This window comes from Odocoileus virginianus, chromosome 15, assembly GCF_023699985.2.
Source record: "Odocoileus virginianus isolate 20LAN1187 ecotype Illinois chromosome 15, Ovbor_1.2, whole genome shotgun sequence".
Classification (NCBI taxonomy): Eukaryota; Metazoa; Chordata; class Mammalia; order Artiodactyla; family Cervidae; genus Odocoileus; species Odocoileus virginianus.
In genome coordinates, this window is record NC_069688.1 from 29,106,638 (window position 1) to 29,111,346 (window position 4,709).

General features: G+C 36.0%; 1 pseudogene; it reads right to left on the minus strand.

Moving 5' to 3' along the window:
* Positions 1-2,260: 2,260 nt before the first annotated feature.
* LOC110137601 (myelin expression factor 2 pseudogene) lies at positions 2,261-3,237 on the minus strand (annotated as a pseudogene).
* Positions 3,238-4,709: the final 1,472 nt, after the last annotated feature.

The following is a 4,709-nucleotide window of genomic DNA, read 5'->3' on the forward strand; positions in this document are numbered from 1 at the left end:
GAATGGGATTGATTCCTTTATTTCTCTTTCTGATTTTTCCTTGTTAGTGTATAGAAATGCAAGTGATTTCTGTGTACTGATTTGATATCCTGAAACTTTGCTAAATTCACTGATTAGCTCTAGTAATTTTCTGCTATTTTTAGGGTTTTCTACGTACAGTATCACGTCATCTACAAACAGTGAGAGCTTTACTTCTTTTCCAATCTGGATTCCTTTTATTTCTTTTTCTTCTCTGATTGTTATAGCTAGGACTTCCAGAACTATGTTGAATAATAGTGGTGAAAGTGGACACCCTTGTCTTGTTCCTGATCTTAGGGGGAACGTTTTCAGTTTTTCACCTTTGAGAATAATGTTTGCTGTAGGCTTATCATACATGGCCTTTACTATGTTGAGGTAGGTTCCTTCTATGCCCATTTTTTGAAGAGTTTTAATCATAAATGAGTGCTTAATTTTGTCAAAGGTTTTTTCTGCATCTATTGAGATTATCATTTTTTTTAATCTTTCAATTTGTTAATATGGTATATCACATTTATTTGTGTATATTGAAGAATCCTTGCATCCCTTGAATAGACCCAATGTGATCATGGTGTATGAGTTTTTTGACGTTTTGCTGAATTCTGTTTGCTAAAATTTTGTTGATGATTTTTGCAGCTATGTTCCTCAGTGATATTGGCCTGTAGTTTTCTTTTTTGTGTGTTATCTTTGTCTGGTTTTGTATCAGACTGATGGTGGCCTCATAGAATGAGTTTGGAAATGTTCCTTCCTCTGCAATTTTTTGAAATACTCTTAGAAGGATAGACATTAGCTCTTCTCTAAATGTTTGATAGAATTCTCCTGTGAAGCCATCTGGTCCTGGGTTTTTGCTTTTTGGGGACATTTTTTATCACAGCTTCAATTTCAGTGCTTGTAATTGGATTGTTCATAATTTCTATTTTTCCTGGTTCAGTCTTGGAAAATTGAACTTTTCTAGGAATCTGTCCATTTCTTCCAGGTTATCCATTTTATTGTCATATAGTGTTCATAATAGTCTCTTATAATCCTTTGTATTTCTGCATTGTCTGTTGTAACCTCTCCTTTTTAATTTCTAATTTTGTTGATTTGATTCTTCTGTGTTTTTTTTTTTTTTTTTTATGAATTTGTCAATTTTGCTCATCTTCTCAAGGAACCAGCTTTTAGTTTTATTTATCTTTACTGTTGTTTCTTTCATTTCTTTTTCATTTATTTCTGCTTTGATCTTTATGATTTCTTTCCTTCTACTAATTTTTTCTCTTTTGTTCTTTTTCCAGTTGTTTTTGGTATAAAGTTAGGTTGTCTATTCGATGTTTTTCTTGTTTCTTGAGGTAGGATTGTATTGCTGTAAACTTCCCTCTTAGAACTGCTTTTGCTGCATCCCATAGGTTTTGAGTTGTCGTGTTTCCATTGTCATTTGTTTCTAGAAATTTTTTGATTTCCCTTTTGATTTCTTCAGTAACCTGTTGGTTATTTAGAAACATGTTGTTTAATCTCCATGTATTTGAGTTTCTCACAGTTTTTTCCTTGTATTGATATATAGTCTTGTAGCGTGGTCAGAGAAGATGCTTGATACAATTTTCTTAAATTTACTGAGGTTTAATTTGTCACCCAAGATGTGGTCTATCCTGGAGAATGTTCCATGTGCTCTTGAGAAGAAGGTATATTCTGCATTTGGATGGAATGTCCTGAAGATATCAATGAGATTCATCTCCTCTAATGTATCATTAAAGACTTGTGTTTCCTTATTAATTTTCTGTTTTGATGATCTGTCCATTGGTGTGAGTGGGGTTTTAAAGTCTCCTACTATGATTGTGTTACTGTCAATTTCTCCTTTTATGTCTGTTAGTGTCTGTCTTATGTATTGAGGTGCTCCTATGTTGGGTGCATAGATATTTACTATTGTTATGTCTTCCTCTTGGATTGATCATTATGTACTGTACTTCCCCTTGATCATTATGTACTGTCCTTCCTTATCTCTTGTAATCTTCTTTATTTTAAGGCCTCTTTTGTCTGATATGAGGATTGCTACTCCAGCTTTCTTTTTCTTCCCATTTGCATGGAATATATTTTTCCATCCTTTCACTTTCAGTGTGTATGCATCATAGGTCTGAAGTGGGTTTCTTGTAGACAGCGTATATATGGGTCTTGCTTTTGTATCCATTCAGCCAGTCTGTGTCTTTTGGTTAGAGCATTTAGTTCACTTACATTTAAAGTAAGTATTGATATATACATTCCTATTGCCATTTTCTTAATTGTTTGGGGTTGATTTTGTAGATCTTTTTTCTTCTCTTGTATTTCTGGACTGTATAAGTCCCTTTTCATGAGAGACAGACTTGTCATCCATTTTCACATGCATAGGTCTATCAAACAAAAACTACCCATTGAACATAGAAATTGCTTGAACTGCTTCAATTGCTTATTCAAAATTGACTGTGTCCATTCCTCTGCTCTTGCCATCTTTTTCTTTAATATCTGCCTACTTTACAGTTCCAGCTATGTTGAACACTTCCTTTAGCTTCTTCCAACCAACTTTGAAGTCAAGATTAGCAACAAAAATTGTGGAATCAAGTCTACCAGCCTGCAACTTACTGATAACCTTAGGAGGAATGTTTGGATTATTGAGAATGGAAGGTGGTAAATTCATCAATCCTGATCCCATATCGTGTACATGTCCTCCTGGAAATGATCTTCGTGTTCACTGCAATGCCCTTGGAGCATTTTCTCCAGTATGTTCCTCTTTAATATTCAAAGGTCTTCCACTAATATATATTTGTTCATTGTTTCTAGTGCTTTCTTCATAAATTCTTCATCTTTAAATTCAACCACACCACAACCCCTTGGTTTTCCTTCCGCATCCTTAAAGAACTCCATGTATGTAACCTCACCAACTTTTTGTCTCATTAGAGTTTTAATAGCTTGTCATTTCATGTCATATGGGATGTTGCTAATAAAAACTCTGTTAGGATTTGGACCCGTCTTTCTTCACTGCCTGAATTCTTATCTTTTGAGTAAGAATGAAACCTATTGGCCTTCTTATTTCCCGTAGATTTTTCTCTTAATTCAGATTTCTCTTTGATTGATCCATCATTCTTCATTTTAATGCCATTGGAGCTGCTGCTGCGCTGATGAGGCTGCTTCTCTTGCCTGGGCGGGTGAGGTTTTTGCCTGAGGCTCACCCAGCAGCTCCAAGAGGTACCGATGCAGGCTGTCATAGCCAGAGCCCATAATCACCTCGGCTTGTCGGAGTCAACCATCCCTCCACCAGAGCCTGCACCTCCGCTGCCTGCGCTGAGGGGCTCTGAGCGCGACAATCACTCCTCCTTCTCAATTCACTTCTTTGGCTTAATGAGGTCAGACTGTGGGGATTGCCTACTGCCTGATTAGTGGTGCTGGATTTAAATCTTAGGGAAAAGTGTGTTTTGACCCTACATTACTTTGTACATTACTTTGACGACCCTGATCATTCCATCCTCGAGGGAAAAGGGAACCAGGGAGCTGACGCTAAGTGATTTTAACAGGTTAGTCGAACAGGATTCCAAAAAATGAAAAGAAGCATTAAAGTAGCAAGGGTTTGTATCAAAGGGGAGAATTTGAGGAAAGGTAATCTCCGATGAATCATCAGTTATGGAAAGTGGAATTCCTTTCTCAGAATCGTCATATTCGCTTTGGAAAAAACAAACAAAAGTGAGGGACTAGGATAAGTCAGTAAAGGATTAGTTTTAAAGCTGTTTTCCATTTGTCAGTCATGTCAACAGTGTGAATTTCAGCGTTGCGGTTTTATATTATACTACTTATTTTGACGAACTAAAAATCATTTTAAATTTTAAGTTATCCTGGTGGATTGTATAATTAACCATTCAGTACACCAAAGATCTAAAATTAGTATCAGATGTGCAGAACAATATTCTGTTCCCTATACAGACCTGAGGAAGTATACCTTACGGAATGTCAAACTTCTCTTCCCCAAATCCATCCTTAAAGATTGAGTAGAACCCAGTTTCTCTCAGAAGCCATTTAGGACAATCATTTATACTTTTCCCCAAACCATTTTGAATTGTAATAGCTGACAATGCTAGCTTTAAAGATAACAAGTATCTCCAATTTTGTTGTATGAAAGCAGAATGTACTTTTATTGTTCCAGATCTCTGTCACTCAGATATTAATATATATATTAGTATATAGCTATATTACATATATATATGCATAAAGACAAAGAAAATAGTTGTATGTGTTTATATATAATTTATGAAATCTTTGGTAATTGGTACTGGGAGTCAGGGAGACATTTTATATATTAAAGTCTTTCTCATCATTTTTACTTTTTCAATATGCATTTGTTATTTTTACAATGTCATTGCATATCATTAAATCTAAGACACTGCTACTCCTTGATCCTTCTGCTAAGTCACTTCAGTCGTATCTACTCTGTGAGACCTCATCCCTGGGATTCTCCAGGCAAGAACACAGGAGTGGGTTGCCATTTCCTTCTCCAATGCATAAAAGTGAAAAGTGAAAGTGAAGTCGCTCAGTCATGTCCAACTCTTTGCGACCCCATGGACTGCAGTCTACCAGACTCCTCCGTGCATGGAATTTTCCAGGCAAGAGTACTGGAGTGGGGTGCCATTGCCTTCTAGAGAATATAAAAGAAGGTTTTTAATAATTGGCAGCACGTCAGACACGATTCAAGTGACTTAGCA